Source organism: Poecilia reticulata, chromosome 1, assembly GCF_904066995.2.
Source record: "Poecilia reticulata chromosome 1, P_reticulata-male-v2, whole genome shotgun sequence".
Lineage (NCBI taxonomy): Eukaryota > Metazoa > Chordata > Actinopteri > Cyprinodontiformes > Poeciliidae > Poecilia > Poecilia reticulata.
In genome coordinates this window covers 326,942-342,167 of record NC_088830.1, presented here as the reverse complement: position 1 = coordinate 342,167, position 15,226 = coordinate 326,942, and the positions used below count along the sequence as shown (strand labels likewise).

The 15,226-nt window shown below is 44.3% G+C and overlaps 1 long non-coding RNA gene across 1 annotated transcript; it reads right to left on the bottom strand.

Annotated features, from left to right (window-relative positions):
* Positions 1-12,698: 12,698 nt before the first annotated feature.
* On the bottom strand, positions 12,699-13,835 carry LOC145550883 (uncharacterized). Its single transcript, XR_014086702.1, has 2 exons — positions 13,599-13,835; positions 12,699-13,529 (listed from the first exon to the last, which is right to left on the bottom strand). It is a non-coding gene; the product is annotated as an uncharacterized LOC145550883 (long non-coding RNA).
* Between the last annotated feature and the right edge of the window lie 1,391 nt (positions 13,836-15,226).

Below are 15,226 nucleotides of genomic sequence, written 5' to 3'. Positions count from 1 at the left end.
CAGATGTGCTCAGTCCTCTTTGTACCAGAGTGTGACTTTTTGAGGGTGATACAAGCTCATCCAAACTCCATCCATCCATCCATTTTCTTACACCCTTGTCCCTTAGTGGGGTTGTGAGGGTTACTGGTGCCTCTCCAGCTAACGTTCCGGGCGAGGGGCGGGGTCACCCTGGACAGGTCGCCAGTCTGTTGCAGGGCAACACAGAGACACACAGGACAAACAACCATGCACACACACACTCACACCTAGGGAAAATTTGGAGAGGCCAATTAACCTGACAGTCATGTTTTTAGACCATGGGAGGAAACCAGAGTACCTGGAAAAAACCCACCATGCACAGGCAGAACATGCAAACTCCATGCAGAAAGACCGGGGCCAGGAATCAAACCCAGAACCTTCTTGCTGCAAGGCAACAGCTCTACCAAATGCGCCACTGTGCAGCCCCGCTCATCCAAACTCTGGTCTTCAAAAATACAAAGATCTTTTTTAGGTCAATCGGTTTGCTCACAGTTAGAAACAAACAAACTTTCCAACAAGTTTGTTTCCTTGTTAAAAAGGAAACAAAATATTTAGCAAATCAAAGTGAGAAAAGGAACGGAAAACATTTTCAAATAAAATGTGATTTGAAAACATTTAAATTACTACAATACCAACCTCAAGCAACATGTTCAATAACTTATTGCCTCATTGGCAGCTCATAGTGGACATCTTCTTGTGAAGTACAGTGCAAGAGTGGACCAAAGCAAATGACGCTGTGAAATGCTTCTGGAAAATTACCCAAAAACTCCACTACAACACTAGAGATCAGCCTGAGTTCAGATTTCTACAGGACATTGGAGAGGTCTTCATTTTCTTCCCTTGTATCCCTGATGGGGAGAGTGAATTCCCTGAGAAGAGAATAGAATAGAATAGAATAGAATAGAATTTGGCTCCCAAATTATTCCTTTTACTATTTAATGACATAAGTAAGGCATCATCAATTCTAAGATTTATTTTATTTGCTGATCTGATGATACAAATTGATCAGTTTCCCTTGACAACAACTTTTGGATACTATTATCTCAGAATTTAAAAGTTGGTTTGATATGAATATGTTATCACTAAATGTGAGCAAGACAAAATTCCTGATATTCACTAACAATGAATAAAAGTGCCCAGACTGCATAACATTAGGGGATGTTAACATAGAAAGTGTGCATTAAACAAAGTTTCCATTGGTAATAATAGATTACACAATTTGCTGGATGCACATTAAATAAGTTCTATAAGTTTTCAATGTATGCAGCATTAAATTGCAGTGATTTATGCAAAAAGGTACCCAACCAGGTATTCAGTGCATATATTGTATAGCAACTGGATATGCTTTTCAGTTGGCTGACATTTACTGCTCAGCCTGCTCAGACAAATACTGAGCAGGCTGGTCTGACAAACAGGTCACTGAATGCAAGGAGACAAGAAGAAGGGGGTTGGCGGGAGGCTGTGAACCCAGTTTGCTGGGAGGAGGAGATTTGGAGTCAAAAAAGCTGGGGCAAAAAAGTGTTCAGAAAACTAAGAATGAATTAAGAAAATTAGCACTGCATGCTGACCTCAAGGGTGTGGTTCAAAGTGGTTTGGAATATCAATCAGCCTAATGTCATGGCTGCCTGTTAGTATGACATCTAAACACACATGTAAAACAGAGACTGCATAAGACAGCATCAGCACTGTTGGTTCATAGTGGCCCAAAAATCTTTCCTGGGAATTTCCGAATATTCTGTCAAATGTTTCAGGATCATGATGCAAGGTTAGAGTATATAAACAGTCCCACATTCTTGACTCACAGCACTGTTCAACAAATGGAAAGCATTTGGGGGTGGGGGATGGGGGAAAGGAGTTTAAGAGGAATTTTATGGCCCTCCAGAATAATGTGACCCAGTCCATAACCCTCCAATAAAATCACAAAATCCATCCATCCATCCATCCATTTTCTTGCACCCTTGTCCCTTGTCTGTTACTACCCAATAGTAAGTCCCGCCCACTCCTCACAACTCTTTGGACTCACTACTGCCCAGTTCTCTGTCTAACAGGTCCGGAAAACCCCCAGAAACTCGGGTCTTACCCTAGCGATAGTTTGTGGAGAATTATCTGTTTAAACTGGGGTCGGAAAGGACTCGTCTAGCTCTGACTACCTTCGATCCAGAAGTTATGACCTTTTACAGTTGAGGGGCAATCCGCTGAGTAGCCCTCACAGCGACATAACACCTACAACCACTCCTGTTAACGGTAGCTCCTTTCCTAAAATAACGGCACTTGTTAACGGCTAGATTAAATTTAGTGACTTAGAGTTAAGTCCCAAGGTCATTATTTTAACACTCACCAGAGGAAAACACAAAGCCACCCTGTCTCTAGCATCATGTATGTTGTTTTACTATATTTAGGAGAACCAACAATAATTAAGACTGACACAATTAAACTCACTGTTCACAATCCTCATTAGAATTTTAGAATTACAAGTTTATTGAGCAAGCTTTAGCAGGGGCATATAACAACAAATTAATTTCCAAGAGTTATAAAAGAAGCAAAATATAATGAAATCAACTAGGATTAATCACCTCCTTTCCTTGTTCTCATTCCTAACCTGTTTCACTAAATTCACTGAGCGAGGCTTTTGGGGAAAGCAGGTCGACTCATACCCGATGGTCCTTGTTCTCAGCAGCTGTAATCTGTTAGATGTCCTTGGTCAGAGTCCTTGTCCAGCCGGAGCAAGGTCCTCTTTAATGAAGAGAAGCGGAGAGAAGACTCACGCTTTCCATTAAACGTGCAGACTCTTTATCTTTAAAAGACCTCCGTCCCTTTTCCAAGTCGGCTGCGATGATTTTAGAGAGCGTTGGGTAGAAGCAGAGGAATCGGTCGAATCTGGAACCGGAGTTGGTGGCCGGTGGAACTTGTCCCTTGTTATCGGCGTGAAGTCTTTGAGCTTTTTCCTCGGTCCCGAGTGTAGTCCTCTGCTGGCCTTTAGTTTGCTTCCCTTTGCTGGCTCCTCTTCTGCGCCGGAGACGAAGTACGATCTTTTTCTTTCGACCATCAGTATTTATGCACTGTGTTTCTATGGAACCCGCCTACTTTCCTTACATCATCCTGACATCCTGCAAGGCCGGGCTGCCTGACTTGGAACCCGCCTATCTGCCTTATCATCCTGACGTTCTGCAAGACCGGGCGGCCTGACTTTCCCAAGGCCTATTACTCACCGGCCATCTGGCTCCATTCTCGCCCCCACCTCTCGCCTCTCACTCAGTGAGGAGAATTTCTGCTTTTCTCCTTCCTCAGTCTTCACAATTTTAATAATATATGGTAACCCTACATAGTTATGTTAATTATTATTAACTCCACAATGTCACCTTCAGTCTTTCACAATGTAGTAGAATTAACTGATTTAAGCATACAGAGCATACATTATTATAACATTCATTTGATTAAAAGTACAGAGTATAAAAGTACAGAGTATATGTTTTTAATCATACATCCCAGACATTGCTTCATTGGCATGAGTATCATCACCTTATAATCACCTAACATTTATAATCATCTTTTTAATCATTAATCAGGGTATACTGTTATTTCCCAGGCCTTTATTCCATTTTTCTGCGTATACCTGGACAGATCTCACACTCATACCAGATTCCTCGACACCCTTAATGGGGTCGGAAGGGTTGCTGGTGCCCATCTCCAGCTAACGTTTCGGGTGAGAGGCGGGGTCACCCTGGACAGGTCGCCAGTCTGTCGCAGGGCAACACAGAGACACACAGGACAAACAACCATGCACACACACACTCACACCTAGGGGCAATTTGGAGAGGCCAATTAACCTGACAGTCATGTTTTTGGACTGTGGGAGGAAACCAGAGTACCAGGAGAAAACCCACGCATGCACAGGGAGAACATGGAGACTCCATGCAGAAAGACCGGGGCCGGGAATCAAACCCACAACCTTCTTGCTGCAAGGCAACAGCTCTACCAACTACGCCACTGTGCAGCCCTATCACAAAATCCTCATTTATAAAACAATAAGTTGTTTGAATAACTTGATTGTATTTCTTAATCTTCCACCACTACCCTCTCCCTTGCTCTGTTAAGCTACAGCTCTTCCCCCACAGCTGTGAATGCTAAGGCTAGCTAGCATGTGGACCGATGGCAACGGATAAAGTTTTTGCGTAACATTAGGTTACTGGCAATCTTGAGCTTGTAAGTGCTCTGCGGCATGTAGGAGTGTGTGAGCAGCTTATATATGAGTGACTGACAACTTTAAGACCATCCTCCTGGCTCTGATTTGTTTTTTCCTACCAGGAGTGGTGCTTTTCTGCAGATAGCAGTAAGACCACAAGGATGAGGTAAATATTTTTTCACAGATTATCTGCCCCAGGACATTATGACAGTTTTAACAGATATGTTAAAATATATGTAGCCCCTGGTTAAAAACCATGTACTTAAGGCCTTATAATATTGGCGAAATATTTACAAGGTTGGTTTTATGTATATCAAAAATATAATTGAGAATCTTGTTTAGGGAATGGAAATCCCGATCGATGAATCATAATTTGTATTGACACACAGAGCATAAAATCAGCCAAGAAAAAAAGCATTCAGACTTTACTTATTTTATTCACTTTCAGCGCTGAAAGGAGAAACTTTAACCATCACATCCGAGAAAAGTTTCTAAAAAAGTCTGTGCAGCGTCAGAGGAGAAAGAGGGCAGCTGATTATATGGACTGAAGACACTCCCTGAAATCACACCATGTCTCTGTGGCCTGAGAAAACGTTTCTTTTTCATGAGAAATGAACCTTTGTGTCTAACAGAATCAAACGTAACTTTTTACTATGGCCTTTGTCTAACAGCGTGTGACTCTTTCTCGACCTGGTAAAGCGTCTCAACATTCCCCCTGTTGGGCTCTAAAAGAGCCCAAAAAGGAGAAGACAAACCCTAGAGTAGACACTGTCCCTTCCGGAAAACATCCCCCGATTTTGCAGATGTTGATATACATATCATTTCAAGTATTGATGTCTTTCATTCATTTCATGTCAATTTTGGGGGTAAAAACGGACAGGGCACCCCTATGCCTCTTAGGCGGTGGATCGCAATCACAATGTTCCCCTTACAAGCTAATAAAGAACATGTAAAGAAATAAAATTGTTAAAGTGTTAAATTTGGAGGAACATAGGTCAACCCACCATGGCATGACTGTTTTTTGTGGTGGGAGAAAATATTTTTTGCAGTTTTGTCATAGCTTCGTCATCTTCAATTACACATCAATCTTAATTTTGGACCGTAAATTATTTCATTTTTGATTTTTTATTATTTATTTATTTTTAAACCAGATTTGTTTGTTTTTTTGTTTAATATTAGCTCAGGTCAACACTATGCCATAGAAGGTTAAAGGACTGTAAAAAAGTAAAATCCCAAAATGTTTTCTGTTTTTTGTTTAGTAATAAAAGTTAAAAGAGATACATGTTATATTTAATGACACATGAAATGATTAAAAGTTATATTGAGGGAATTGTTAGAATGCACTGCAATGCAAATTGAATGAAATGTCAGGATATTATTTCAAAACTTAATAAAATGCCAAAAGAAATAAAGTGTTGGGTTAATATTTTCAAATGAATAAAATGTAAATGAGTAAGAGTTACTAAAATGCAAAATCAATGAAGTGTTAGGTAACATGCAAAAGTCAACAAAATGTTAGATTAAAATTTGTTTTAAAAGTTAAGAACTAAAACATAAACCAAATTTAATAAAAGGTAAAATATTAAGATACTATCCTTAAATGTCAATGAAGCAATAAGGAATAATGCCTAAAACAATCTATTAGTATGTTAATAAACCAAACTTATTTGAAATTTTAAGGTAATATTTAGAAGTTAATGAACCACAGAAAGGATGGAATGTTAAATGAAATGAAATGGTAAAAAGCTATGAGTTTGGAAAGGTACAGAACTTACAACGAACACTAAACAGCAAACCAATAAATCAGGATCAAGGCAGCACAGTCAAAATAAACTGGTATGAATGAACTATGATGAGGAAACAAGTAAAAATGCTTTCTAAGTAAAATGTAATAGTAATAAAGTTTAATCATATCAGTCTCTCTATAGCGAGACCTATCAACGTCAAATCAGTTTCTGCGTGTGTCCAGATGTTGCAGCTCGATGGGAAACCCAGACAGGCCCGCGAGGCTTCAGTGGCGTTTCAGCTGTAAACTGGTCCACCAATCGTGGAAGGCGCCACAGTCTCACATCCTGTCAAACCCAGAAAGGATTGGACTTCATTCTGCAACACAAAAAACAACAAAAAGGGAAATCAATGGATTATATAAAGAAAATTAAAGTGAAGGAAAGCATCTATTTTCGTCACTAGATACTAGTGACAAACTCTGGAAAGCTGCAGCTCCACGGTCGTCTTTTGGTTCTGGGAAACCATCTGATAGGCAGGTGGGGTTCTGTTGGTACCGCTGCTCTTCTCTATGTTGGAGGTGATGCACTGAACAGCCAAGGACCTCAGGCAGGGAGCAGCAGCATTCACAGGGATAGGAGAGCAAAGAAGATTCTTCAGATTGGGCATCATCTGATAGTAAACATAATGTTGTTGTTTTTATATATTTTATTTAAAGGCTGCTCCTTGAAGCTAAATATCAGGGTTTTTTTTATATACTAAGCCAATAGAGCATCAATATATCAATAACAACTGTTATTTAAGTTATCCTCTTAACAATAGTTAAAGAAATGCTTAAATTAAGTTACACATTTCAACCTTCAAAAATAACATTGCTTGTTTTAAGTGTTGCCATATTCATAGGATCAGACAAAATCAGAAACCAAACAAAAAATCATGTAAAGGATCAGGTTATGAAATGAATGTGCAAAACTGCCCACAGTCATGTTTTATCAAAGGAATATCATTTGAAATGTATATATGAATTATCCCAAATAGAAACTTTGCCAGAAATCTTAAACCATATATAAATCTTTTGCTTTTGTTATTTTAATCAAATTCAATCAAATAGTCCTCATTTAACAATAAGAAGTAACCCGCTATACTATAGGCTTGTAAAATATTGTCAATAGTGTGAAAAGTTAATGATACGTGTTAATTTAAGATCCTTTGTAATATATTCCATTCATGTCATAAAAGATAACCCTGTTTTGTCTCAAACCAAAAACTGTAAATTATGATTATGAGAAATGTTTAGACATTTTAGACAGACCTTGAATCAATAGTTACATATTGCACTAGATCATTATCTTAATTCTGTCAATCTGTTTGACCCGCTTTAAGCAGTTCCATAATTGCTCATTTGTAAATCCTAATTTAGATCAATTTACTTTGAATCTTCGTATTTTTCTTCTCATTTTAAAATCTCATGTAATTAGCCTGTTTTTTTTTTTGCTTGTTTTTTTTTTTACAAGAATAAAGTTAACCCTGTCACTCCATATTTAACTGACTTCATGGTTTTAAATCCCAAAAGTTCAACATTTTTACCTTTGAAAAATTGGTTCTTTTGAAACATTTCTATAAAATTATTTAACTGAATTACCCTCTTTTGTAGTGTTTATCATATTTATCAATGTTTTTGGCAGTTTAGGGGAGAAATTTGATACAACTAAATTTATTAAATTATATAATTTTCAGGTTAGACCTTTCTGCATGACTTAGTTAAACAAATTATTTGTAATGATCAGAACTGAGGACCCGAAATTTCAGTCAGACAAGATGTAAAAATCAGAAAATTTTATTGAAGACCAGGGTAAGGAGAGGCAAGCACGAGCAAGGAACAAGAACCTCTGAGGACAGAGAAACAGGTTAGGGATGGTTCTAGGGAGGGGAAGCCAAAGGTAAAAAATAGAAAGAGGATCACTAACCTTCCTTGTGTAGTGGGGAAAGAGAGGTCCAGGTAATACAGTGGTAGCGGCCCGTAGCACACCCAGGGATGGACAGAGCTTGGAGGGCAAGGGATGGGGGCAGACAGATCAGGGCAACAAACTCTCAGAGGGTCAGACGAGGAGCAGTGGTCAGGGTGCGGGAAAGGGTCAGACACTTGTAGGTATATCAGGCAGACAATATCCAAGGCGAGGCAGGAGGCAGAGGTCAAAAGAGAACAGGGTCGAGACCAGAAAACAGAAGCCAGTGAAGAATCCGACGTGGGCAAGGCAAGGCAGGAAAATCCAAGGGACAAAAAGAGTTCGAGGTCATGGTCAGGTCAGGAAGAATGCTGGATCTACTCACTCTAAGGCTTTCAAAAATCTGGCACTGTCTGCCTGCCTGAGAGCTGAATATAACAGTGGTGAGCAGGTGGAGGACATGAGCCTGATTGTGCTCCAGCGCAGCAGCATGCAGGTGAGCCAGATGAGCTTGATGAGGAGTAATGAGGAGAAAACATAGCAGGCAGACGGCCAGAAACATGACAGTACCCCCCTCCTAAGGTCCGGCTCCTGACGGACCCTTCGGCTGATCAGGATGGAGGCGGTGAAAGTCCCTCAGGAGAGACTTGTCGATGACGAAGCGACCAGGAATCCAGGACCGTTCCTCTGGTCCATATCCCTCCCAGTCAACCAGGTAATGGAGGCCACGTCCCCTTCTCTGGACCGGAGGATGCGCCGCACGGTGTAGATGGGATCCCCATCCAGGAACCGGGTGGGCGGGAGGGGTCTGGAAGGAGGCTCAAGACGAGGTGAGGTGTAGGGTTGACCCGCGACACATGGAATGTGGGGTGAACCCTCATAGAACGGGCAGCTGTAGGCGGACCGCCGCTGGGTTCACAACCTTGGAGATGGGGAAAGGACCAATGAAACGGGGTGCCAACTTCCGACTCTCCACCCGTAGGGGGAGATCCTTGGACGACAACCAGACCTTCTGGCCAACACGGTAGGTGGGTGCCGGGACACGGTGCCGATTGGCAGATCTGGACTGCACCTCGGACATCTTGACCAGGGTCCTCCTGGCCCTCTCCAGATTCGTTGGCACCGCATAGCTGCAGCGTGAGCGGAGGGGACCTTGGCCTCCCTCTCTTGAATAGAGAAGATAGGTGGCTGGAACCCATGGACAATGTAAAAGGGTGAGAGACCGGTGGAGCTAGAGGAAGGGAATTCAAGGCATGTTCCACCCAGGGTAAGTTTAGTGACCATCTGGTAGGGTCAGAGTCACAAAGGATACGAAGCCTGTCTCAACCTCCTGGTTAGCCCTCTCGGTCTGTCCATCTGTTTGGGGATGGAAACCAGACGATAAACTGACAGATATGCCAAGCATGGCGCAGAACTCCTTCCAGAACCGAGAGACGAATTGGGGCCTCTGTCCGAGACAATGTCAGTGGGGAGCCCATGGAGGCGGAAAACCTCCCGAGCCATAATCTCCCCCATCTCCTTAGCGGAGGGGAGTTTCTTGAGGGGAACCAGATGGACCATCTTAGAGAACCTGTCAACATAGTTAACAGGACAATGAAACCGTCGGAACTGGGCAAACCTGTGACGAAGTCCATGGCGATGTGTGACCAAGGGCGTGATGGGATGGGAAGGGGCCGCAACAGCCCTGAGGGGGCGACGAGACGACTTGCTTGGCAGCATTGATGACAGGCTGTAATGAACTCCTTAACGTCCTTGGTCATGGAGCCCCACCAGAATTGAGACCGGACAGTTTGCAAGGTCTTGCTGATGCCTGGATGACAGAATAGGCGGGACTTATGGCAGAAACTGAGTACCTTGGGGACCAGATGTTCCGGAACAAACAGCCTGTCGGGGGGCACGAGGTTGGAACCAGAAGATCACGGGTGGCGTCCCTAACCTCCTCCTCCAGCCCGGTCACAGACAGCCTCACCGAGTCTGGGAGGATAAACTCCTCTGCACCCGTGGCCCCCAACTCAGAGGATTCGTGAATTCTTGACAAGGCATCCGGCTTAATGTTCTTGGTCCCAGGTCTGTAAGAGAGTGTAAAATTAAACCGTCCAAAAAACAGGGCCCACCTTGCTTGTCTGGGGTTGAGTCGTTTGGCCGCTCTCAGGTACTCCAGGTTCTTGTGGTCGGTCCATACTAAAATGGTCCTTGGCCCCTCCAGCCAGTGTCTCCATTCCTCAGTGCCAGCTTGACGGCCAAAAGTTCCCTGTCCCCTACATCATAATTGCGTTCAGCGCTGGCTAGAGACCTGGAAAAGAAGGCACAAGGATGAATACGGCCGTCAGCGGTTCTCTGACTTAGGACAGCACACCCCAGTGCTGGAGGCGTCGACCTCCACAATAAATGTCTCGCCGGGTCAGGGGACCGGAGAACCGGAGCAGAGGTGAACAGAGACTTGAGTCTGGAGAAAGCCTCCTCTGCTCCACATGAACTGGACCTTGGATGAGGTAATGGCATGAAGAGGAGATGCTACTTGGCTATAATTACGGATGAAACGACGGTAAAAGTTTGCAAATCCAAGAAATCTCTGTAACTGTTTGCGGTCAGTGGGTGGGCCATTCGGAGACTGCTGAGATCTTAGAGGGATCCATGATCACCTTGTTGGGAGAAATTATGTAGCCAAGAAAAGATGTGGTGGTGTGGAACTCACATTTCTCTGCCTTTACAAAAAGATGATTCTGGAGAAGGCGAAGAAGAACCGACCGAACATGGTACTGTGGGAATCCAGATCCTGAGAGTAGATAAGAATGTCATCAAGGTAAACAAATACAAAGTGCCCAACCATGTCCCTCAAGACGTCATTGACCAGGCTTGGAAGACAGCTGGTGCATTGGTAGCCCAAAGGGCATGACCAGGTACTCGTAATGACCAGTGGGGTGTTGAACGCGGTCTTCCACTCGTCCCCTCCCTGATGCGAACAGATGGTATGCGTTGCGCAGTCTAATTTCGTAAAAAACTGGCCCCTTGATTGATCAAAGGCAGAATTCATGAGGGAAGGGGATACCGATTTTAACGGTAATGCATTGAAGGCCCCTGTAATCTATGCAAGGCCTCAGAGAACCATCCTTCTTGCCACAAAAAAAAACCAGCACCAGCAGGAGACGAGGACGGGCGAATGATACCCGCCTGAGAGAATCCTGTATGTACCTACTCATGGCTTGGTTCTCGGGAGCAGACAATGAATATAAACGCCCCTTGGGAGGTGATGTACCTGGCAGGAGGTCAATGGCACAATCATAGGGCCTGTGAGGGGGAGGGCTGTTGCCCGGGACTTATTGAACACCTCCTTCAGATGGTATTCAGATGGCACTTGGATAAGTCCGGGTAAGTTTCTTCAATGGCATTGTCTGGGAAGGAAGGGAGCAGGCAGAGAGCAAACAGGTAGCAGAGCAGGACCTAGACCAGCCCAAAATCTCCTTGGCCTGCCAGTCAATGTGAGGATTATGTTGTTAAGCCATGAGGCCCCCAACACGATGGGAAGCTGTGGTGAATGGATAATAACAAAAGTGATCTCCTCCTGATGATTACCCCAAGCGTCAGACTGACCTTTTCTGTGATAAGGTGGACCGGCTAATATGATGTCCATCCAAAGCTAGAACATTATGGACCGATGAAGAGCGGAGGAGCTTGATATTGAGGCCCCTGGCAAAGGACTCATCCATAAACTCTGTATCAGCTCCGGAGTCAATGAAGACTGACACCTGGTGGGGATGGAGGAGACCACAAGGTTAGCAGAAAAAGAAAAAGAGGAGATGGACAACATGTTATGGCTCAGTAGAACTCCCCTATCCTCTACTGAGCCTGCCCTTTTAATGGACATTGGCCGCCATGTGACCCTTGCCCCACAAAAAACATAAATTAAACTGCCTTCTGCGAGAACGTTCCTCCATGGAGATCCTTGTTCTCCCCAACTGCATCGGCTCAGATCTGGCGATTCACTGAGGGGGGAGAAACGTGGCTCGGACAGAGACCTGAGTGACCAAATGGCAGATGAAACCTCGTTGTGACGCTCTCCCTTCTCCTTTCAGTGAGGCGAAGGTCTATCTGGTTGCCAATCCTCAAGGTCCTTGAGGGACTTAGGATAATCTCGAGTGCCAATTCATCCTTGATATTTTCATTAAGGCCTTGCATGAAACATCCATTAATGCCTCTTGGTTCCAGCTACTGTCTGCAGCTAACAGATGAAAATCAATTCTGTAAGAGGCACACTCTACCCCCCTGTTTCAAGATAGTAGCCCCCTAGCTGCCTCCTCTCAGGGAGGATGGGGTCAAAAACCCTGATCAGTTCCTTAGAAAACGCAGAGTAGGTCAAACAGGAATCCGATTCATTCTGCCATTCTGCTGTACCCCACTGTTTGCCTTACCGGACAGAAGTGAGATAACAAATGCCACTTTAGAGCGTTCAGTGGGAAAGAGGAAGGCTGTAACTCAAAGTGGATCTCACACTGAGTGAGGAAAGCACGGCACTGGTCAGAGTCTCCCTTGAATAGCTCGGGAGGGGTCAGACGAGGCTCCTTGACCGCCGCGGGCTGAACTGCCGGGGCTGGTTGGGAAGGTGTTAGTGGTTGTGCCTGGTCAGGAGGAGAAGACATGTTACGCAGCGTGGTAATAATCTCATTCATGGCTGTGTGGCGATACTAGACGGAAACTCAGATTTGGTGAACTTTTAGTTTTAATAGGTTGCACAACAACGCCACCCTGGGAATTTCACCCAGAGAATATTTCTTTTGGTATAAGGCACACAGGTTCAGTTATGCATGAATTTAGCACATCTGAGACAGTTTCAAATTTATAAAACAACCATTTATTAAGCTCTTTTTAAAACACTTTTTAAAACCAGTTTCTCTTTTAAGAATGGGACACAAAGGAAAACAAAGAAAATCAAAGTAAGTGCAGTAGCTGAAGTTACCGGCCAGAGGGGGCGCTATAGGGACGGAATCCACCAAACACAGCAAACAAACAAAAAAAACCCTTTGACACACCAGACGCAGTGAGACAACCCAAACTCAAGAATCACAGCACGCAGAAGAGGAAGACACCGTCACCACACCAACACCGCCACCGGACCTCAGCAACTGCAAAACAACAAAAGAAAAACAGTTAACCAAGATAACAATCTTAAACCTAATTAGAAAAAAACAATATCAGCCCAACTAAATAAAAGACAAAAAGGGCCGTAAGCAAAATAAGTAAAGTAATAGAAATTAACAATAGCCAATGCAAGTTAAAACATCAGGACCATGCGTGGCCCGCTTGTCATGCCACAACAGGAGGTGAAAGGGGTGCGCCGATGCCACACCCCAAACACCGCTTCGATGGAGGCGGATAATACCGCCGCAGTCCAACTTTAAAAACGACTGAGATGGAAGTCCGGGAAAACGAACGCCGACTGACAGATCCGGGAAACGAACGCAGACAGAGCAAAGCAGAGTAGATCCGAGCAGCAATGGTCCAACTGTGGGGGACCTAGAAAAATTAATTAGCCACCATTTTAAATAAAACTAACAAACTATTGCTTAGATGAGCGTTAGTTTCCTACCTGCCGATCCAAACACGCACACACACACTCGCAGAAGGAGGAAGAGAAGGAGCGCAGCGCAGTGGCGCTTTACCTATAATCACAATTCAATTTAGATTTTCTGGCCAAGATCAGCTGAAGTGCAGGGAGAGAGAACACCTACCACCAGGATCTTAGTGTAGCACGCACCAGCCAGCCAGAGATTTTGTTACTTTCCGCTGCCAGAGTCCACAGGATGCAAGCCACACAGCGGAAGAGCAAAGACGACACATCCTGAATGAACGCCGCAGCTCCTTATATACCACGCCCACCTTAACAACCGGAACTCCTCACCTGACAACCACCTGTGTGGAATTAGGTGCATTTCTATACCACTACATTCTACCCCCCCTTCTTGCATCGTCGACCGACGATGACCAATTCAAACCAATACCATAGTTCCAAGGTCTAAACATAGCTGAATCAGTTGGCAGGGATGCAGAAGAACCTCCAGGAAGATCGTCTCCTGCTGGCCGTGGAAGATGGTACACATTAGAATGTTGTCCAGCAGTTGTACGTTTGGAGCGACGTAGGGCCACTGGATCAAAACAGCTGACAGTTGGAACAGTCCCAGATGTAGAGGGTTCAGCAGATACAACTGGTTCACATGGTGACCCCAGTTCCCGGGATGCAGCTGGAGGCTGTGATCTACCAGAAGGTAAGTCAGAAGCAACCACCAGGGGTTGTTCACAAACAAACAGATCATAATCAAATGGGCTTGTCCTCAGACAGTCCCTTTTACAGGAGGCAAGTTGTGAGGAGGAATGTGATCAGGAGGAACAACACCAACCACAGGCTTTAGCATGGTCCGGTGCACCTGTCTTACTTTACTCTGGTCATTCATAGGTGCAATGGTGTAAACAGAGCCATCCTCCTTTGGTGCCCTCAACACTTTATACTTAACCGAGCTCCATCGGTCCCTGGTCTTATGAGGCCCCCTAGCAGTAAAGTCACGCAAAAACACAAATTGACCTTCCTTTAGTGGCAGATGTTTCACATGAGTGTCATGGGCATGCCTTCGGCGATCTGCAGCATGTTTCAGGTGCTCTCTAGCCCCATCAAAGGCTACCTGCAAACGAGCCTGATGCTCTTGAACCCACTCATGGACAGAACCACCAACTGGACTCTCAACTCTACCCAACAGGAAATCTAGGGGCAGTCTAGGTTCCTGACCAAACATCAAAAGGAAAGGAGACTCTCCAGTAGATTGGTGAGGAGTTGTGTTGTAGCAATAAAGAACCTGGGGCAAACAGGCATGCCAATCTCTTTTCCGAGATACAGGCAGCGTCCTTAACAGATTGTGCAGTGTCCGATTAAAACGCTCACATTGGCCATTTCCTTCTGGGTGGTATGGAGTGGTGCGTGATTTTATAATACCATACAAGCTACACAGCTGCTGGATAAGTGAGCTCTCAAAGTTACGACCCTGGTCGGAGTGCAACCGAGCTGGAACACCGAACTTATAAAACCATTCAGACACCAAAACCTTAGCCACAGTGGCTGCTCGCTGATCCCGTGTGGGGACAGCAACAGTATATTTACTGAAAACATCCGTCAAGACCAAGACATTTTCTAAGCCATTCTGAGTGGGCTCTAAGGTGGTATAATCAATAGCCAAAATTTCATTAGGACGTGACGCTAGTAAATGTCCCATGTAGCCATGAGCTTTAGGGTGGACATCCTTTGCCACCTGGCACCTCTCACAAGCCTGGCACCATTGGGCCACTTCAGAGGCCATATGAGGCCAGTAAC